The sequence below is a fragment of the Molossus molossus genome, unplaced genomic scaffold, assembly GCF_014108415.1.
Source record: "Molossus molossus isolate mMolMol1 unplaced genomic scaffold, mMolMol1.p scaffold_m16_p_2, whole genome shotgun sequence".
In the NCBI taxonomy this organism is placed as follows: domain Eukaryota; kingdom Metazoa; phylum Chordata; class Mammalia; order Chiroptera; family Molossidae; genus Molossus; species Molossus molossus.
This window is the reverse complement of record NW_023425355.1, coordinates 14,129,637-14,153,446: the sequence shown is the minus strand read 5'-3', so window position 1 is coordinate 14,153,446 and position 23,810 is coordinate 14,129,637. Positions and strand designations below refer to the sequence as shown.

The following is a 23,810-nucleotide window of genomic DNA, read 5'->3' as shown; positions in this document are numbered from 1 at the left end:
AAATAATCTGTCATGGGACCAAGGGCTATGAACATCATGTCATAGCCACTCAGCTATTAGATTTATTGGAGGGTAAAGCATGTCATTTATGCATCAACTCACAGGAGAAAAAAGCAATCCCTATGAAGTTAATCTAATAATAGACTGGAAAGCAATGATTACCGTTTCATGTACACTGGCTATTTGTAGCAGTGGTTGGCCTAATTCTGCAGGCCTCGCTTGTCAAAGCTTTGGGATTAACAAGTGTTCAGTTCAAAATCTATTGGGAAACATCAAGAAATGGTTTAATGAGGGACACATCTTTCATTTGTTGCCACGAAGAGGATGTTGAAACTATACTTCCACTTCCCAATTTACCCCTCCACTTTTTGAAAGCTTGTTGCAACAATCCTATTTTCCATTCAAAACAAACCTCCAGGATTTAATTTTAGCAGATACACAATAAATGCACCATTTTTTTTCCAACTCTACTCAACATTTCTCACAAAGTGGTCTAAATTTAGATCCACCTTTGAGTGGTAAAACCCAAACACTCGATGAGTGCATTCACCACTGACCTCCTCATGGTGTATTTTCTTCTTGTAATTTTGATAAAGTGAAAGCAAACAGCATTACCCACAGCCTGCTTTTTGCCCATAAAAATCTCTGCATACAGGATTTCTTTTTCCTCCTGAAAGGCCAACATCATCAGGCTATTGGAACCTGAGAATGGTACAAGGACATCACAATATGACTCCAGTTTGAAGAAGAAGAATGATGGACTTTTAATTATTTTCCTTTGTACTCAATCAAGGTTTCCATTGATAAGTTACACTGTGAAATAATTACCAATGTGCTACAGAATAATTTCATTTATCTATCTAATAGGTTACTATTAGAAGTTTTTATTCTACATTTAGGTTACACAAATATTTTCCCCACCTTGTCAAGGAGAATAAAAATTAAACAGACTTATTTGAAATAAAACTATTCCACAGGTTAAATTCAATTTCCTTTGATAAAATTATACAAAATTAGAAAAATTTAATATCAAATCATTCAAACAGGTGTAAGGTAACATCTCATTGTGGTTCTCATTTGCATTTCTCTGATGATTGGTGATTTTGAGCATCTTTTAATGTGTCTGTTAGCCATCTGTATGTCTTCTTTGAAAAAAAAGTCTGTTCATGTCCTGTGCCTATTTTTTAATCAGATTGTTTGTTTTATTTGATGTTGAGTTGTGTGAGTTTTTATATATTTTGGGTATTAAGCCCTTATCAGATATATTATTTGTGAATCTCTTTTACCATTCAGTAGCTTGCCTTTTCATTTTGTTGATGGTTTTCTTCCAAGTGCCAAAACTTTTTAGTTTGATGTAGTCCCATTTGTTTGTTTCTGCTTTTATTTTTTATTTATTTTTTTGCCCTAAAAGGCATATCCAAAACAATACTGCTCAGACCAATGTCAAAGCACTTATTGCCTACATTTTCTTCTAGCAGTTTTATTCTTTCAGGCTAACTGAGTCTTTAATATATTTTGAGTTTATTTTTGTATATGGTGTAAAAAAGTGGTGGTTTCATTATTTTTTGCATGTACCTGTCCAGTTTTCCAAACACCAATTTTTGCAGAGAATGTATTTACCCCATTGTATATTTTGATCCTTTTGTCATAGTTTAATTGACCATATGAACATGGTTTATTTCTGGGCTCTCTATTCTTTTTTTTTTTCTTAATCGTCACCCGAGGACATTTTTTTCATTTTTTGTTCAGCTAGAGTGGGAGGGAGAGAGAGAGAGAGAGAGAGAAACATCGACGTGAAAAGTACACATCGAGTGGTTGCTACCCGCACAACCAACCAGGGCCAGGGACAAACTGCAACCGAGATACGTGCCCTTAGCGGGAACTGAACACGGGTCTCTCTGGACCGCAGGCTGACATTCTAACTGCTGAGCCAAACTGGCCAGGGCTGTTTTTTTGTTTGTTTGTTTGTTTCTAATATATGTGTGTGTCTGTGTGTGGGGGGTGCCAGTACCACACTGTTTTGATTACCATAGCCTTGTTGTATAGTTTTAAAGCAGGGAACTTGATACCTCCAACTATGATCTGTCAAAATGGTTATTATCAAAAAGAAAACAAAGAATAGAGTTGGCAAGGTTGTGGTAATAAAGGAACCCTTGGGCACTTTTGGTGAGAATGTAAATTGGTGCCGCCACTATGGAAAACAGTTATTGGAGGTTCCTCAAAATATTAAAAATAGTACTATTAAATGATCCAGCAATTCCACTTCTGGATATTTATCCAAAGAAAATGAAAACACTAATTCAAAAAGATGTGTGTACCCATATGTTCATTGCAGTATTATTTACAATAGTTAAAATATAGAAACAATCTAAATGTTCATTGATAAAGGAATGGATAAAGAAAATATGGTTTATGTGTACAATGGAATACTACTAAGTCATAAAAGAGAAGGAAATATTGCCATTTGCAACAACATGTATGGACCTGGAGGATATTATGCTAAGTAAAATAAGTCAGACAGAATAAGACCAATATCATATAATTTCACTAATATGTATAATTTAAAATGATAATGATAAAAAATGAACAAAATAAAATAAAATTCACTGATTCAGGGAACAGACTGGTGGTTGCCAGAAGGAGGGGGATAGGAGATGGGTGAAAAGGTAAAGGGGATTAAGAAGTACAAACTGCCAGCTGTAAAATTGGTCACAGGGATGTAATATACAGTATAGAGATTATAGTCAATATAATAAGTACAGTGGCAGATGGGTTCTAGACTTATCATGGTGATCACTTCATAAGATATATAAATGTCTAGTAATTATGTTGTACACCTGAAACTAATATAAAGTTTTATGTCAACTATAATTTTAAAAGTAAAAATAAATAAATAAATAAATAATCCTTCTTAGCCCCCTCTCCTTTCCAGACACACACACACACACACACTCACACACACATCAAAAATTTAAGATTATCTTTTCTATACTGCTTTGAATTATTTTCAGTAGTCTTCATATGGTTCATTTAAGTTTAAAAAGATACAAATAAATTATTTCAATATGATTTTCGCAGTATCATTTAGAAATCTGTAACACTCAAGTTCCAGTCTCACTAGGGTATACAATTTTGCATTCAAAGGTGACCTCCATTTGACTCCAAGGACTTCAATTTTCAATACAATGGTTATTGTAATTTTTTGTAGATACACACATTTATGAACCAAAAAAAATCTATCTTATCTTTTATTGATAAGTTACAATTTTTAAAGAAACTGATGACTCAGGACTATTTATAATTGTCAGTATAAATTTAGTCACTTACTAAACACAAGTGTTGATTGATTAATTAATGTATTCCTTAACTCAAAAAATTATTCATGGAAATTTAGTTGAAAAATGAAAATTTAAATTAAACATATTACAGTTGAAGCTTGGATAACACAGAGAACAGGGGCACTAATCCACCTTGCAGTCAAAACTTCTATGCAGAATAACTTAAACTTAACCACCAAAACTTAACTTCTAATAACCTACTGTTAACCATAAGCCTTACTGAAAATATTAACAATTGACTTAAACATATTTTGCATGTTATTTGTATTACTTACTGCATTCTTATAATGTTAAGAAAATCATAATAAAGAAAAAAATGCATTTACAGTATTAATTGAAAAACATCCCCATATAAATGGACCCACAAAGCTCAAACCTGTATTGTTCAACGGTCAACTGGAATATAAAATCTATTTTACTCCAATTAACTGTTCTAAGAATATACAAGTAATGTCAGATTTAAATTTAATAAAATATAAATGGTAGTTTTGAATATACTTTTAAGATTTTCTAAGTTTTAAAAGCCTTTATAATACTAAAATTGTTATGAAGAAAAATAGTCTTTTCAACTTAATATTGAAAGAATATCCAGCACAGAAAAATCTCTATCTTGACTTCTGATCTTTTTACATGTAAATAAATGTTTAATTCATTCACTGTATATTTAAAAGAAGTCAATGAAAACTTTAAGTGATTATTACATCAGGATATAATGTAAGCAGTATTCATATATTTTAAATGACATTTCATATATTCCTCTTATGTGTTACTAGAATTCCGTAAAACTATACTTCTAAATTGTAGAAAACACTATTAAACATGCCAAATACTATGTCTTCATAACAGTGTTACAGAAATTTAAAAAATAAATAAATAAATTACCAGGAACAATGCAGACATCAAGGGGAAATTGGCATCATTATTATTACAAAATATCATGTATAATTTGGATACATTGCTCCCAGAGAAAAGACTCATACCTATATATCCCAAAATATATAAATGCCTCTTGAGATGTCAACATGTAGAACATGGAATTTGGGTTCCCAGCTGTCAACCTAAAGAAATCCAGCTCTGTGACATCTGACATGTGACATCTAATATTCTAAACTATAGCTCATTCACTTCTGCAAATACAATCTAATCTCATCAGATGAATACGTGTAGGCAGAAAATTCTCAACAGCTCAACTGCCATTTGACAACAAACTTATAAGTGACATTTTGTAGTAGGAGAATATATCTTCAGAATTTACCAAGTCACTAAAAATATACTCCAAATCACAGAAATATATGTAAATATATTATGTCTATTCTTTAAAACGTTGGTCTGAAGTTCAGGTTTTTGATTGCTAGAAAAAAAAATAGTGCATTTTCCTATTATGTTAAGGAATAAGCAATAATGGACAGAAAACTGCATGTTACACAAATTCTTTGCTAAATATTTTAAGATGGTACAAGTACTTTGTCCTGTTCTAATGACAAATTGAAGAAGGCGGTGTGCATATAAAGATTCTATCCTGCACATTAATTTTCCACACATATGCACAATGATAAGTGATTGTGTTAAATATAGTTAAATCTGATCCAGAAATTCAAAAGTATGTAAGCAACCACATGAAGGTTTGCTTCAGAGATGGAAAGAAAGGACTATTTGTTTAACCAAGAGTAAATTATCTCTCTCACTTAAGAATCTGCATTTAGCCCTGGCCAGTTTGGCTCAGCGGTTAGAGCGTTGGCCTGCGGTCCGGAGAGACCCGGGTTCAGTTCCCGCTGAGGGCACATACTTCGGTTGCAGTTTGTCCCCGGCCCTGGTTGGTCGTGCGGGTGGCAGCTACTCCATGTGTCTCTTCAAGTCGATGTTTCTCTCTCTCTCTCCCTTCCTCTCTCTCCCTCCCACTCTATCTGTACAAAAAATGGAAAAATGTCCTCGGGTGAGGATTAAAAAAAAAAAAAGAATCTGCATTTAAATAAAAGTATGTGCCCTTTTCTAAAGCTTACTTGTACTTGTATTAAACAATTTTAGTAGGAGTCAAGTTTCACTAAAGCTCATTTTATTTAATCTTTTCTTCCCCATCGTGTCTCATTTTTAAATCATAAGCATTACTTTGTACCTCCTAACTATATGGATCACAATAAATTTTGAATGTTTCCTAAATGTTTTACAACCCTCGAGTATTTCAGCACCACTAGATCAGGAGGCTGCATATCTCAACCCATCCAAGCACACTGGCTGATTCATATTCACTAAATGAGTTAGCTGAAATAAGCATAATAAATGAAAGAGAATAAAATAAAAAACAATTTCACACTAAATGAAGGCTTGGCTTATAGAAAGTGGCAGCTCTGATGGCCCAAGGCATAGAATTAGTTTTGGCACATAATAATTTGACTGATTCACTTGAGTGGCCAGAAGAGGACATTTTCTGCCTGATTTCAGTGTAATCAAGTCACCTGCTCAGTGATTGCTGGGGCCAGGTCAATTGCACAGCTTTCTGCATATATGTCAAAACTACTGAGCCTCCTTGATAGTAGGAATTAACTCTTCCTAATGCATTACTATGCTTTCCTTTCCATGGAACATGTAATGTGAAAAGGAGTTAGCGACCTTACTTCCTCAAGTAACAACCCATTCTAATCAGTGCTAATGGTATGTTCACTTCCGTTACTGATAGATTTTAAAATACATATTTATCCCTGCCTGTCTCAATGTAGCAGACCCTTCCTAGGGGAGCAAGGAGGGGAAGCCATGGTTTGCAAACCCAGGGCTCCTTTTTCATTCTTTCTAAAAACCTTTATATCCTCAGCCCAAAAGGCAATGCCCCCTTTGCCACCTCCAAGCCTGGAATTGTGCATAACCCGGATCCTGTATCTTTGTATAACGGATGTTATTTGTACGAAGGGCAGTGCGTAAACAGCACTTGTTCTTTTAATAAAAGAATGTTTTACAAAAATAAAAAAAAATAAAATAAAATCAATCAGAAAGAAAAGGTATGAAGGAAAACATGGTAAGTGACACCATCTACTCCTTGAAATTAAATCATGTAAATAATGTGTTTTACTATAGGCAGCTGTGATGTGGGTGTGTGTGCGTGTGCATGTGTCTGTGTGTGTGTGTGGTGTGCAGCACTTTTGATTTCACTTCTTCTAAAAGGTGACTGAGGCAGCATCATCCCAACACAGAGCAAGATAATCCACCAAATGAGAGGGTTGAAATTATCTTAGAAATAACTATGACAATAACAATTACTTATAAATACAAACTTTGACTCATATCTGGTAACCTTTGCAAAATTTATTTCCATTTATTACCTATGGATAATAGACAATCCTACTGACCAATGAAATTATAAATGGCATCTAAGGATTCCCATAGTTTATTTTAATTGCATGCACTTACTAGATGTCCAGTAAAGTTTTATTGAGCACATACACATATGCTTCCATAATTTAACATCTATCTTTTACATAAAGGAGATTCTCTCTGGTGGACCAGTGGGGCATCAGGCAAAGCAACTAAATGGAGGTATTGGAGAATTTTACATTTCTTTCACATCCTTCAATAAAACAGATGCATTTAATCCACAGGTATGTAGTCCAAATTTTTCTATATTTCATAAGTCAATGCCCAAGTAAAGGGGTTTCGAGAGAGCTTGACACAACCTGGGCAAGGGAGGACAGGATCAACTCCCACAATGCTAAGCTTAACGAAAGCAAAAGTAAACATAGTTCAACTGGTTCATAACCTGCAGAACAAGTAGCTAAGTAGGTGTTGGTAAACAATAAATAACGCAAAGCATCATATTCCACAATCCACAGTTTGAAAAGGAGGTGTTAGGGAGGTCTCAGATGCAAGAGGATAAACTGACCAAATCAAACACTGAACTTTGACGTCTTAGTTTGAATCTGTCGGTGGAATTTTGGAAATAGCACATTTGAAAGCAATAGCCATACTATTGTCTATGTCTATCAGTTTGGGTTTTTTTGTTTGTTTGTTTGTTTGTCTTTTCCTTAATCCCTGTACACCTGAAACTTATATAATTTTATGAAACAATGTCACCCCCATAAATTCAATACATTTTAAAAAGGCATAGCCAATCAATCTAAACACACATTATTCCCTCATTAACTAAGCCATTCAAGGAAACATCCTGCTACAAAAAATAATTGAAAAATAATTAATGTTATTAAATTCCATCTAAATCACTACTATTTTAGCCAAGTTTTATTTCATATTCTGTGATATGATTTATCCACTTTATTCATAGGAATAAAGTACACACCTTACAAACTATCTATATTGGTAAAATAAAAGGTGACATTGCATAATTTAATAAGAAAGTGTAGAAATATTCTTTCAATATGCTAAGACTTATAAAAGATGTTATCTTTAATTTTTTGAGGTTTTTTCTTTAAAGTTCACTTTTAAATCTGAGCGTATTTCTCAGTTCCAAAAAATATAATGTGCTCAGCTCTTATAAAGTTTGTTTTTCCAAATAAATGTCTCATTTCTAATTTAAATTATAGGTATTCAAATAATAGTAATATTGTGTACCTATCTTCCAGAATAGACTAACATTTGGAAGAAAATTTTGATGTTTACAAAACAACCATGGGCTCTAGATCACTTTAAAATCTTTGCTCTTAATTATGTGGGTTTTTTTTTTAAAGACTGGAGGGATTATATTAAATTCTAGATTATCTGTGCTATTGAGAGGAAGGGTGATTGAAACCCCAAGATAAATCTGATACCTTATTTGTGCTCCAGGGTACTTAGTTATTTTTACTATCCTTAGCTGTCTGGTGGATAACCAAAGCAGAGAAATAGACAAAGGACAGATAAATAAGAGGGAAGTCACTGGTACAGAATATTCTTCATTTTTACATCACTATCTCTGCAAACAAATAAACACATTGCTCAAAGTGAAATAATGGGTCAAGTATCAGCTGGAAATGGGGATCTTATTCTACATTGTAAATATTTTCAAAAATTTCAGATATTAATGATTACCTAATACCTCCCCCCTTTATTTTTTTTTTGTTGTTTAAAAAAACAAAAAAAAACAACTTCTTTTGTTTTTAACCATTCAGGGGTTAAGAAATACAAGCTCAGGACTCTTGGGCCAAAATCCTGTGGTCAACATTTATGGCAGGTTGATTTTTGGAAAAGTCACATTGCCCTTCTCCCAGTCCCATGGCACAATTTCTTTATAACATCAGACTAATAAGGGTTCCTATCACATATAGTTGTTGTTAAGATTAAATGAGACAATGTGTGTGTAGCACAGTTCTGAACATACATAGTATTCAATAAATATTATCTATTACTTCTTTCTCTTAAATATAATGAAATAAATTTAGTATTATTGATCTCTTAGTCCTACTTTTTTAATAACTCAAATTAAAATCAGACATTTCTTTTTTTTTTCCATTTTTTCAAACTAAGGTGTACAAATATCAACCAAAAAGGGCTAGGTTCTCTTTCTATCAAGGACAGAGACTAACAAAGTTTTGCTTCTTTTTATTTTTTATATTTTCTTCATTGATTTTAGAGAGAGAGAGGAAGGGAGAAACAGAGAGATGTACTCATTGATGAGAGAGAACATTGATTGGCCACCTCCTGTATGCCCCTGGACTGGGTTTTTGGCCCACAACCTGGGCAGGTGCCCTGACTAGGAATCGAACCGTTAACCCCTTGGTGCATGGGTCAATGCTCAACCACTGAGGCACACCAGCCGGGCCTCTTTTTATTTTTTTTTAAATCTAGCCTATTGAATAACATATCTTTATGTGCATATTTCAATTTAACAAACATATATTCAGAACCTAATAAAGGTAATATAAAGTGCTAGACACTGGAGGGAATAGGGTATTGGGAGGAAATAAAACAGACTATTAGTACAATGAGCCTATAAGAGAAAAGCAAACATTATTCAGCATACATTTTTTTTTTTAAAGCACTCTCACCGAGAACACAACTTTGTGGTATGGAGCTCTTGGATTTTGTAAATTCAATTCAATATAAATAAGAACCTGATATGTCTTCAGTTAAAAGTTAATTTTAAAGCAAGAAAGGAGATCTGTTTTGCACACCAAAGTGTTTCTGATTTATAGGTTCAACCAACACTGTTATCATTATATTAGCACCCACATTCTTGCAATGCACAGCTTTTTCACAGGTAAGCACTTGGTCATGAATATTTCAGTCTCTTGGCTCATAAGGACTAAAGAGTGAGAGATGATTCATTATATTGAATAGAAACTTTGTTTAGTCCTAACATTCCTGGATGCCAAGCAGGCATCCCATCAGCATTCATAAACATATGGACTATTACTTCTCTAGCACAGTAGTTTCCATTAATTTATTGTATTTTTATGTAGTGAAGACACACATCTTTTTCACAGCCTGTCAGAATAGCAAAAAGAAAAAAAAATACAGCAATCTTAACACTAAAAATTACAACACAAAGCAAATATTTATCTAATTTTAAGTTTGTAATTTTGAGACTGAGTAAATCAGTTCTATGCTAAATAAACAAACAAATTAATAAATCTTCTTATGCTTCAACTGAAGAAGAACTATCAGTCCAGCAATTTAATTTACTTAATTTGCAGGTCAGCAGCCACAATTTGGATATTCGCCTAAAGATGTGACACTACTGAATGTACCAACAGAAGAGATCATGACACATGTTGTCACTCTTTGTTCACATGCTATCATTCTTCATTTCTGACAATGACTCTGCTGATTAGGCTACTTCTTATGCGTACAAATGTAGTTACAAAAGTGCATTTGAAGCTAGTAATGTATCTCAGAGGTGTTAGGTGATGCATATTTTCATTGCATCATGGCTATAGCCTTGATCCTTAGGGTCTTTCATATTGAACATCCAGTGTCTCAGTCTGTGTTCTTTCTGGCATTTTATTTCAGATAATATGCCCTGTGCAGACTGCTGAATATTGACATGTGTTTCCTGCTCTTTATTTTTGACAAATGCAGAAAGACACAATTGAGAAGAATTTAGGATTGCTTGAAAATTGGCAGGCAGCAACTACCCAGTAGCAGAAAAATTATGAAGCAAACTTTTTCTAAAACATCCAAATTAAAAAAAAACAAAAAACAAAAAAAAAACGCATTGTTATATTCAAACATAGATTTTCTAAAAAAAAAATTCTGTATTGATTTTAGAGAGAGGAAAAGGGGAGGCAGAGAGAGATAGAAACATCGATGAGAGAGAACATCGATTGGCCGCCTCCTGCATGCCCCCCACTGGGGATTGGGCCCACAACCTGGGCATGTGTCCTGACCAGGAATCGAACCGGCGACCTCTTGGTGCATGGGTCCATGCTCAACCACTGAGCCACACTAACTGGGTACAATTGAACACTTTTTAAAATAAATTATTTCAGTGATTTTTAAACCTCCTAAATCAAATGGTAGATGAAAAAAGCCCCTTTCAGATGGGTCAAATGTAATCTAGTATCTTAATGTTATGGTTACAAGATTTTAAGTCAGATCTCCCCCCAAATAATAATAATTTATCTTATATATTAGATTAGATAGTAATAGTGGACCGTTATTGAATGCTTATTATGCCAGACACCATGCTAAGTTATTTACATGCATAAAGTCATTTAACTCTTATAACATACTTAGAAGGCCAACAATATTATTATCTTTATTTTTCAGAAGAAAGTCGGGTACACATATATAACAAACCCACAGCTAACATCGTACTGAATGAAGAAAACCTAAAAATGTTTTCCTTAAGATCAAGGATCAAGACAAAATATCCACTTTTACCACTTTTATTCATCCAGAGCAGTCAGACCAATTTATACACACACACACACACACACACACACACACACACACACACATCCAAATTGGAAAGGAAGAAGTAAAACTGTCATTATTTGTAGATGATATATATTACATAGAGAGAACCCTAAAGATTCCATCTAAAAACTACTAGAACTAATAAATGAATTCAGGAAAGTAGCAGAATACAAAATATTCAAAAATTGGTTGCATTTTTATACATCAATAATTAAAACTCAGAAAGGGAAACTAAGAAAACAATTTCATTTACAATATCATAACAAAAATAAAATATTGTAATAAATTTAACCAAGGATGTAAAACAACTGTACTCTAAAATTTGTAAGACAATGAAGAAATAAACTGAAGAAGATACAAATAAGTGAAAGCATATACCCTGTTAGTGGATAGGAATCATTAACATCATTGAAATGTCCATACTACCCAAAGCAATCTATAGATTCATTGCAATCCCTATCAAAATTCCAAAGGCATATTTCACAGAACTAAAACAAATAATTCCAAAATTTGTATGGAACCACAAAGGACCTCGAATAGCCACAGCATTTTTGAGACAGAAGAACAAAGTTGGAGGTGTCATGGGATCTGCTATTAAACTATACTACTAGGCTACAGTAATCAAAACAGTGTGATACTGGCATAAAAACAGACACATAGATCAATGGAACAGAATACAGAGCTCAGAAATAAACTCATGCTTATATAGTTAAGTAATATATGACAAAGGAAGCAAAACAAAAAAAAAAATACAATGAGGTAAAGATAGCCCATTCAATAGTGTTGGGAAAATTGGACAGATATATGCAAAAAATGAAACTAGACCATATACAAGAGTAAATCCAAAATGGTTTACAGACTAAAATATAAGACTTGAAACTGCAAAACTTCAAGAAGAAAACAGAGGCAGTAAACTCTCTGACATTACACTTAGCAATATGTTTTAAAACATGTCTCCTCAGACAAGGAAAGCAAAATAAAAAATAAACAAATGAAACTACATCAAATTAAAAGGTTTTTGCACAACAAAGGAAACCATAAAAAATATAACCTACTAAATAGAAGAAGATATTTGCCATACATCCAATAAGGAGTTAATATCCAAATTTTTAAAGAACTCATACAATTCAACACCAAAAAACAAAAAACAACAATCCAATTAAAAATTCAGCAAAGGACCTGAATAAACACTTCTCCAAAAAGGACATACAGATGACCAAGAGACATAGGAAAAGATGCTCAACGTCACTAAGCATTAGAGAAATTCAAATTAAAACAACATTGACCAATTAGGGACCAGAGGTGGGACTCCTATCTATATGAGCCAGCTCCCTGGATCACACTTTCCCTTTTGTTTCCATTTCCACAGTGTAGTGGTTATCATGTTCACCTCACATACTTTTTCTTTCTACCCAAGACTGAAGACTGCATTTTCCCAGCTGGAGATAAAACACCAAAGACCTCTTCTGGGAGCAAAGGAGCCAAGTGAGGAGAAGTGGAGCAGATGGGGCAGTCCATAGCTGCCTAGCTGAAAAGGAGCCCTGATGGCCTTCTACCTCTGGGGCTTCCTTGTTCCAGGGCCTCTTTACAGCTGTGATCTTTTAGAATTGTGCTGCTTAATAATTGAGCATAATAATATCTAGTTGTGCCACAGCTGTGATGCATCACAATTGAGCTGTTTTGCACTGAATAAAGTTTCCTTCTTCACACACACACACAAACCCACAATGAGCTATCACCTCACACCTGCCAGAATGGCTACTATCAATAAATCAACAACCAACCAGTGTTGGTGAGGGTGTGGAGAAAAGGGGACTCTAGTACACTGCTGGTGGGAATGCAGACTGCTGCAGCCACTCTGGAGAATAGTATTCAGTTTCCCCAAAATATTAAAAATAGAACTGTCTTTTGACCCAGTGATCCAACTTCTGGGAATATATCCTAAGAATCATGAAACACCAATCAGAAAGAATACCTGCACCCATTTATTCATAGAAGGGTTATTTACAATAGCCCAGATCTGGAAGCAATCTAATTGCTCTCCAGTAGAAAGCTAGATAAAGAAGATGTGGAGGGAAAAAAATGGCGGTGGAGTAAATGGAGCTACACAGACCACCTCCCAGGACCAAATTGGATTTACAATGAAAATAAACACAAATCGTCAGGAAGGAGCAACTGAAAGGCAGCCTGGAGGACCACATAACCAGGGACACCGACTCAATCCTGGTAGGCTTGCGAGGACGCGAGAGGGGGCCGGGAGCCCACGGTCCGCAGCGGCCTGGGCTGGGACCTGCGAACTCCTCGGCTGGGACCAGGGGACTTGGCGGGAAGCTGCTGCCCCCTCAGCTGCGACCGCGGCTAAGTCCTGCGAACTCAGCCAAGGGTTATGCCCTCAGCTGGTGCCGCAGACTTGGCCGCAATTAGCTGGGAGCAGCGCCCTCGGGTTAAAAGTCCCAGGCGGCTCCACAACGCAGAGTCTGGACAGAGGCTAAATTGGCAGCAGCCACTCACCTTGGTCTCCGGCAGAGGGAGGGCAGACTGGACTGGAACTGTGTGGGGACACTCTGGATTTGGAGGGTGCTCAGAGCTTTTGCTGAGTGCAGCCACCCAGGACTGTGATCATTTTACTCCTCCTCAGGACCCTGGGGAGAGGTGGCGAAACCTCCCTCAGAGATTCAACCCCACCTGGTGGCCATTGAAATGCTAATTTAGGCCATTAACAACAAGAAACTGCCCCACCCTCGGGGAATCCTCTTACACTGAGCACCTGAGGGAGTTTTTCAGTCAACTCAGAAAAGAAGGTTCTTTAGGTGACCCCTAATTATAGCCTCCAGGCAAAAAAGCTAGAGGATAATTACCATTACCTGGGCTAGCAACTCTAACCAGGAAAGTTAAGACTTGAGAGTGGTGTTTAAAGTGGGTCCTCCCTGCCTCATCCAAACCCAGGAGAGGGAACCACAAACAGCAGAACACCAACACCCACAAGGAAAATTTGGCAGACTCCAAAGCCCACTGTGATAGCCAAAATGGTGAAACACAGAAACAAAAGCCAAATGAAAGAACAAGAGACCTCTACAGAAGATGAGATAAATGAGGTGCAGTTAAGCAAGTTAACAGAACTAGAATTTAGAGCCATGATCTTGAGGAACCTCAACAGCATGTGTAATGACATGAGCACCATGAGTAAAGACATAGAAATGTTGAACATCAACCAGTTGGAAATTAAAAACGACATATCAGAAATGAAAAACATTGGAAGGACTAAAAAGCTGAGTAGAGGAAGCTGAGGACCGGATCAGTGAATTAGAAGATAGGCAAGAAAAAAATCAACCAATGAGAAAATCAAAAGGAAAAAATGATTAAAAAACAGGAAGACAGCTTAAGAGAACTGTGGGACAACTGGAAACGGAAAAATATTCACATTATAGGAGTCCCCGAAGAAGAAGAAAATGAGCAAGGGTTAGAGAATATATTCAAAGAAATAGTGACAGAAAACTTTCCTAATTTGGTGAGGGAAGAAGGCATTCAAGTTCAAGAAGCACAAAGAGCCCCAAGTAAGAAGAACCCAAACAGGCCCACACCAAGACACATAGGAATCAAACTGCCAAAAATAAAGACAAAGAGAGAATCCTAAAAGCAGCAAGAGATAAGCAACAGCTTACCTACAAAGGAAACCCCATAAGGCTCTCAGCTGACTTCTCACAAGAAACACTACAGGCCAGAAGGGAATGGCATGAAGTAATCAAGGTCAGGAAAAACAAGGATCTGAATCCAAGACTACTCTACGCAGCAAGGCTATCATTCATAATGGAAGGTCAAATAAAGACATTCTCAGACAAAAAAAAGTCTAAGGGAATACATGAGCACCAAACCAGCACTGCAAGAAATGTTAAAAGGACTGCTGTAATTAGCAGGAGAAATGGGAAGAAAAATAGAACCACACTAAACAAAAATGGCAATAAATAAGTACATATCAATAATCACCTTAAATGTAAATGGATTGAATGCTCCCATAAAAAGACACAGAGTAGCTAATTAGATAAGAAAGAATAACTCACATATATGTTGTTTACAAGAGAACAACCCCACAACAAAAGACTCACATAGATTGAAAGTGAAAGGATGGAAAAAAATCTTCCAAGCAAACGTAAAAAAAAAAAAAAAAAAAAAGGTGGGGTAGCAATACTCATATCTGATAAAATAGAATTCAAAATGAAGGCCATAACTAGAGACAAAGAAGGCCAATACATAATATTGAAAGCATCTATCCAACAGGAAGATATAACCTTGGTAGACATATATGCACCCAATATAGGAGCACCAAAATATATTAAAAATCTTTTGGAGGACTTCAAAGGAGAAATTGATAACAATAGAATCATAGCAGGGGACTTCAACAGCCCGCTGACATCACTGGATGGATCCTCAAGCCAAAAAATTAGCAAGGAAACAGAGACTCTAAATTAAGCACTAGACCAAATGGATTTAATAGATATCTACAGAGAAATAGACACCAAAACTACAGAATTCACATTCTTCTCAAGTGCACATGGGACATTCTCAAAGAGAGACCACATGTTAGGGCACACACTAAGTCTCTGCAAGTTCAAGAAGACTGAAATCCTATCAAGCATCTTCTCAGTTCACAATGGCATGAAACTACAAATCAATTGCAAGAAGAACATACAAAGTCATTTGAGCACATGGAAGCTAAATAGCATGTTAATAAACAATGAATGGGTTATCAAGGATATCAAGGAAGAAATTAAAAACTTCTTGGAAACTAAGGAAAATGAAGACACAACAACACAAAATCTATGAGATGCAGCGAAAGCAGTTCTGAGAGGGAAGTTCATAGCACTACAGGCCTACCTCAAGAAAAAAGAAAAATCTCTAATAGATTATCTAACCTCACAACTTAAAGAACTAGAGAGCAAACAAAAAGAAAACCCCAGAGCATGTAGAAGGAAGGAAGTAGTAAAGATCAGAGCAGAAATAAATGACATAGAGACCAAAAAAAAAACAATTCAAAGAATCAATGAAACAAAGAGCTGGTTTTTCAAAAAGATAAACAAGATTGATGGAACCTTAGCTAGACTCACCAAGAAACAAAGAGAGAGAACCCAAATACACAAAATCAGAAATGAAAGAGGAGAAGTAACAACTGACACCACAGAAATACAAAAGATCGTTAACAAGTACTATGCACAATCATATGACAACAAATTCAACAATCTAAGTGAAATGGACAAATTTCTAGAAACACATCGTCTCCCAAAACTGGACCAGGAAGAGATAGAAAACTTGAAAAGACCGATATCAACAGAAGAAATTGAAGACGTAATCAAGACTCTCCCAGCCAACAAAAGACCAGGCCCAGATGGCTTCACAGGGGAGTTTTACCGAACATTCAAAGAACTAACACCCATTCTCCTCAAACTATTTCAAAAAATTCAAGAAGAAGGAAGACTTCCAAACTCATTTTATGACACCAGCATAATTCTAATTCCAAAACCAGAAAAAGACACTACAAAGAAAGAAAACTATAGGCCAATATCCCTGATAAACATAGACGCCAAAATCCTGACCAAAATACTAGCAAATCGGCTTCAGCAATACACCAAAAAAATTATCCACCATGACCAAGTGGGATTAATTCCAGGGATGCAGGGCTGGTACAATATTCGCAATCAATAAACGTGATACACCACATAAATAAAATGAAGAATTAAAACCACATGATCATATCAATAGATGGCGAAAAAGCCTTCGACAAAATCCAGCATCCATTTCTGATAAAAACGCTCAGCAATGTGGGAATAGAGGGGTCATATCTCGACATAATAAAGGCCATATATGAAAGACCTACAGCCAACATCATACTCAATGGGAAAAAACTAAAAGCATTTCCCCTAAGAACAGGAACAAGGCAAGGATGCCGACTTTCACCACTCTTATTTAACATAGTACTGGAAGTCTTAGCCAAAGCAATCAAACAGGAAGAAAAAAATTAAAAGGGATCCAAATTGGAAAGAAGGAAGTGAAACTGTCATTATTTGCAGATGACATGACACTATACGTAGAAAACCCCAAAGACTCCATCAAAAATTTACTAGACTTAATAAATGAATTTGGCAAAGTAGAAGGATACAAAATTAATGTCAAGAAATCGATGGCATTCTTATACACCAAGGATGAACTCACAGAAAGAGAAACTAAGAAAACAATCCCATTTACCATTGCGGCAAAAGAATTAAGATACCTTGGAATAAACTTAACCAAAGAAATAAAGGACCTATTCGCAGAAAACTACACAACATTGAAAAAAGAAACAGAGGAAGATATAAAAAAAATGGAAGCACATACCCTGTTCATGGATTGGGAAAATTAACATCATTAAAATGTTCATATTACCCAAAGCAATCTATAGATTCAATGCAATCCCCATCAAAATACCAACAACATACTTCACAGAACTAAAACAAATACTTCAAAAGTTCATATGGAACCAAAAAAGACCTCGAATAGCCACAGCAATCTTGCAAAGGAAGAACAAAGTTGGAGGGATCACAATACCAGATTTCAGGTTATACTACAAAGCCACTGTAATCAAAACAGCTTGGTACTGGCACAAGAACAGACATATAGACCAGTGGAACAGAACAGAGAACTCAGAAATGGACCCAAGGCAATATGCTCAATTAATATTTGACAAAGGTGGCAAGAGCTTACAGTGGAGTAAAGACAGCCTCTTTAATAATGGTGCTGGGAAAATTGGACAGCTACATGCAGAAAAATCAAACTAGACCATCAACTTACACCCTACACAAGAATAAACTCAAAATGGATAAAAGACTTAAATGTGACTCATGAATCCATAAAAGTCCTAGAAGAAACTGTAGGCAACAACATTTCAGACATCATACGCAGCAGAATTTTCACTGATACATCACCTAAGGCAATAGAAACAAAGGAGAAAATGAACACATGGGACTACATCAAACTCAAAAGCTTCTGCACAGCAAAAGATACAATCATCAAAATGGAAAGGCTACCCACTGTATGGGAGACCATAATTGCCAATGATATATCAGATAAGGGGTTAATTTCCAATATATATATATAGAGTGTTCATACAAGTCCACAAAAGGAAGACAGAGAACCCAATTAAAAAATGGGCAGAGGAACTAAATAGACACCTCTCCAAACAGTACATACAAATGGCTAAGAGACATATGAAGAAATGCTCATCATCACTAATCATCAGAGAGATGCAAATTAAAACAACAAGGAGGAATCACCTCACACCTGTCAGAATGGCCACCATCAACAAATCATCAAACAACAAGTGTTGGCCAGGGTGTGGAGAAAAGGGGACTCTAGTACACTGCTGGTGGGAATGCAGTCTGGTGCAGCCACTATGGAAAACAATATGGTGTTACTTCAAAAAATTAAAAATTGAACTTCCATTTGACCCAATGATCCCAGTTATAGGAATATACCCTAAGAAGCCTGAAACACCAATCAGGAAGAATATATGTACCCGCATGTTCATAGCAGCACTATTTACAATAGCTAAGATCTGGAAGCAGCCCAAGTGTCCACCAGTAGACGAATGGATCAAAAAGCTGTGATACATATACACAATGGAGTACTACACAGCTGTAAGAAAGAAAGATCTCTTGTCCTTTGAGACTACATGGAGGGAACTGGAGAGTATCATCCTGAGTGAGGGAAGCCAAACAGAGAAGGACAAGTATCATATGATCTCACTTATTTGTGGAATATCATGAGCACAACAGTCTGAGGAATGGGGGTAGTCCCAGAGACATGGAGTTGGGGTACAGACTGACAATCCCCAAAAGAGGGGATTGTGGGGGAGAGATAAACCACAGAACTTATATTGCATGTATGCATGAACAGTGGACATGGACTTCAAACTAAGGACAGGGTGGGGAGGGCGGGGAAGAGGGGAATTAGTGGGGGAAAAAGGAGAAACATCTGTAACAAAAATTAATTAATAAAAGAGAAAAAAATAAGTCACCTGACCATTTACAAAACGACAGAGTAAAACTGAATGTCATCACACACATACACACACACAAAAAAATGTGGTACATGTATGCAAGGGAATATTACTTGGCCACAAAAAAAAAATAAAATCTTATCATTTGCTACAGCATGGATAGAGCTAGATGGTATTATGCTATATGAAATAAGGCAGTCAAAGACAAATATGTATGATATGATGTCACTTATATGTGGAATCTAAGGAACAAAATAAATCAACAAGCAAAATAGAAACAGACTCATAGATACAGAGAACATTTTTATGGTTGTCAAATGGTAGGGGGATGAGGGATTAGTAGAAAAAAAAAGGTGAAGGGATTAAGAAGTACAAATTAGCCCTGGCTCGTTTGGCTCAGAGGTTAAGCATCAGGCTGCGGTACAGAGAGACCTGGATTTGGTTCCCGCTAAGGGCGCGTACCTCGGTTGCAGTTTGTTCCCGGCCCTGGTTGGTCGTGCGGTTGGCAGCCACTTGATGTGTCCCTTTCACGTCAATGTTTCTCTCTCTCTTCTTCTCCTTTCCCTCCCACTCTATCTGAACAAAAAAAGGAAAAATGTCCTCGAGTGAGGTTAAAAACAAAAAAAAAAGAAGTCAAATTAGCAGTTATAGTGCAGTCATGGGGATGTAAAGTACGGCATAGAGATATAGTCAATAATATTTTAATAACTGGGTATGGATTCAGATGGGTATGAGATTTTTTTCAGGATGATCATTTAATAAGTTTTATAATGTCTAATATTGTATGTCAACTGTACTTGAAAATAAAAAATGAATGCTGGCCAGTTTTGCTCAGTGGTTAGAGAGTCTCCTGGCAGACCGAAGGGTTGTGAATTCAATTCCCAGTCAAGGGCACATACCTGGGTTTCAGGTTCCATCCCTGACCCCGGTTAAGGTTGTGCAGGAGGCAACCAATCGATGTGTCTCTCTCACATTGATCTTTCTCTTTCTCTTTCTCCCTCCCTTCCTTCCACTCTATCTAAAATGCAATAGAAAAAATATTCTTGGGTGAGGATTAACAATAAAGTAATAGTAATAAAAATAGAAATAAATAAAAAATGATTTTTAAAACAAATTTATATTTATTGTTGTAAGTATTACAAGATTTTTAATTAAAAGATAAGAACTGATCACAGAAAAAAATTTCAACCTAAAAATTTTGAAAAATAAAAAATGATAATGGAAAAAATATTGACTACCACTGTAATTAAAAAAATAAAATTAAAAAATGTTTACATGAATAGGCATGTTTGGCAGTATATTAAGGATAATTTTAAAATACAGTGTCTTTTGTAAGAAAATAAGAATTAAGATGGGAACATTTTAGAGGGGATTCAAAAGGGCGAACTGATTAAAACCCGTATTCAAAAAAAAAAAAAAAAAATCACACACAGAAAAGAAAGAGTAATGTGCTCAGAGTCATACAGCTAGTTATATAACACTCTTGTGTGCTTCCCATATAAAAGCATTTACTCAGTTCTCAATATAGCAGTTTTCATCTTTTTGCTATTTTAAGACTTCTAAACATGGAGTCAGAAAAGTTACACTTCTATTTTGATTTGACTGCTATTAACTTTCTATTCTTGCACAAATCATTTAACTTCTCTAGGCCTTAGTTTCTTTTTTTCAATTTTTATTAATTTATTTTTGTTACAGATGTTTCTCCTTTTTACCCCCTAGACACCCTCCTCCCATCCTTAGTTTCTTTATCAGCAAAAATGTTAAGGTCAACACTCCACTTTGTCTACCTTAAAGGATGTAGTTTGGCAATAGTAAACAAAGTTCTTTAAAATCTGTCAAGTACTATGCACAGTTAAGAGAGTAATCATCAAGAAAACAAACAATTTCATCCTGGCTGGTGTGGTTCAGTTGGTTGGGTGTCATCTCATGCACAAAGGCTTGCCAGTTTGGTTCCTGGTCAGGGTGGGAGGCAGCTGATCAATGTTTCACTCTCACATCGATGTCTCTCTCTCTCTCTTTCTCTCTCTCTCTCTCTCTCTTGCCCCCCTCTCCCTCTTCCTCTCTCTCTAAAAATCAATAAAATATGTTTTAAAAGAGAACAGTTTGAAGTTATTATAAAATACAAGTGAGAAGGTGATGCCCCCAAGATGTTCTTTCTATGGCTATCCGCAGAAGGCCCCACACCTATGATGAAATCTGAAATCTTTGTTTTGGCAAATATGTCATCACTCTCTCCATTTTGTGGACATTATAGTCATACTCAGAAATATATCCCACCTTTATTGCTTTGGCAAACTCCTTTATCTCCCTACACATTCAAAGATTTCTACCACATAATTAAGTTTATCATCTGAAACATTCTCAGTCTCTCTTTCATGGGGTCCTTTATTTCATCTACAAAGACACTCATATGAAATTATCTCATAACAACTTAAATATTGGGACACTCTCCCAACCTGGAGAGTGAGTTCTTTAAAGGCAGGGTTTATGTCATATTAAACTTTGAATCTTCATTTCTAAGTACATAACAAGCACTGAGAAAATGCTAAATGAATGAATTGACTGAGCAAGATATTACATGGGTGAATTTAATACTTCCACCTCATTACATAATTTTGTCAAAAGTAGTTGATACTAATCATAAACCGACAGAAATGGTTACTCTTTCGAGTATTTTATTTTCATTTTAAAGAGAATACAATAATTGTATATAACCAATTTGTTATATTAATTCAGAAGTTCTCATGTCAAGAGATTCTGTATTGATAATAAGCTTTTGCTCACCTTCATAAATAGAGCAAATCAGAGGGAAGAGTGTATACAAAGTTATGAATATATAAAAGAGGATGGGGTATCTGAAGAACAGAGAGAAGTTTAATAAGGTTATATAGTACATGGCATTTGAGGAAGGAGTTGTCAGAGTTGATAATTGAAAATTATGCTAAGGCAGGATCAGATTCTTTCTCCATGTTAAAAAATTTGAACTTTATTTTGTCAATGAAAAGGCATGGAAGAATTTCAAGCAAAGAATAACAGGAGATCTGTAGTTTTGAAAGATCAAAGTGTTAGAGAAGGGCTGATCTATTGACTACGTGTAGTACTAATGTTAAAGTGATATTCCATTTGGATTTTAACCAGGATACAATTATGGAAGTATGTGTTTTATTTCCAGTTAATATTTGTTTAATTTTTGGAAAAATACAAAATATCAGAAGTTATCTGAAGTTTTCAGTTAATATCTGTTGCAAATTACTAATATAAAATTAAATACAAAACAAATGTGAATAATGTAAGTTATTAAGGGATTGTTAATTACTGGTCAAAACTCCCCCTCATTTCTTACCCTGGCTTTGATTCAACATTTTATTTGGTCCATTTTATTTTATTGAGTTTTTTTTGGGTGACATTAGTTCATAAAACCACACAGGTTTCAGTTGTAAAATTCAACAAAACATTATCTGCACCCAACACCCAAAGAGAAAGCAAAGTCTCTTTCTGTCTCTATTTATCCCCACTCTGCCCACCTCCACCTACCCCCACACCCCTCTCCCTCTGGCTATCACCACAGTTGTCTGGGTCTATGTGATATATAGATATAGAGATAGATACAGATATAGATCTATGTGTTTTGTTTAATCCCTTCACCTTCTTTCATCCAGCCCCCTAATCTGTTCCATGTATCCATGCCTCTGTTTCTGTTATGTTCATCAGTTTATTTGGTTAAATTCCACATATAAGTGAGATCATATGGTATTTGTCTTTTTCTGACTGGCTAATTTTACTTCACATAATATTTTACAGGTCCATCAATGCTGTACCAAAAGGTAAAATTCCTTTGCTTTGTATGGCTGCATAGTATTCCCTTGTGTAAATGTGACACAGTTTTTTTATCTACTCATCTACTGATGGACACTTGGGCTGTTTTTAGATCTTGGCTATTGTAAATAATGTTGCAATGAACATAGGGGTGCAACATTCTTTCTGATAGGTGTTTTGGGTTTCTTCAGATATATTCCCAGAAGTGAAATCACTGGGACAAAAAAGGTAGTTTCGTTTTTAATTTTTTGAGGAAACTCCACACTGTTTTCCATAGTGGCTGCACCAGTCTACATTCCCATCAACAGTGCACGAATGTTCCCTTTTCTCCATATCCTTACCAGCACTTGTTCCTTGTAATATATTAATGATAACCAGTCTGTCAGGCAAGACATGATATCTCATTGTGGTTTTAATTTGCATCTCTCTGATGATTAGTGACACTGAGGATTTTGTCATATGTCTATTGGCCATTTGTATGTCCTCTTTGGAGAAATGTCTATTCAGGTCTGTCTATTCAGGTCCTTTGCTCATTTCTTCTTCTTCTTTTTTTCTTTTTTAATTGATTTTTAGACAGAGAGGAAGGGAAAGGAAGAGAGAGAGAGAGAGAGAGAGAGAGAGAGAGAGAGAGAGAGAGAGAAACATTGATGTGAGAGCAAAACACCTTTCAGTGCCTTCTACACACTCCCTACTGGGGATGGAGACTATATCCCGTGTATGTGCCATGACTGGGTATTCAACTGGCAACCTTTCCGTGCACAGGATGATGCCCAACCAACTAAGCCACACTG

General features: G+C 35.7%; 1 protein-coding gene across 2 annotated transcripts in view; it reads right to left on the bottom strand.

Moving 5' to 3' along the window:
* Nucleotides 1–23,810, bottom strand: part of DACH2 (dachshund family transcription factor 2) — a 563,669-nt gene that overhangs the window by 264,405 nt on the left and 275,454 nt on the right. The gene's annotated exons all lie outside the window — the stretch shown is intronic.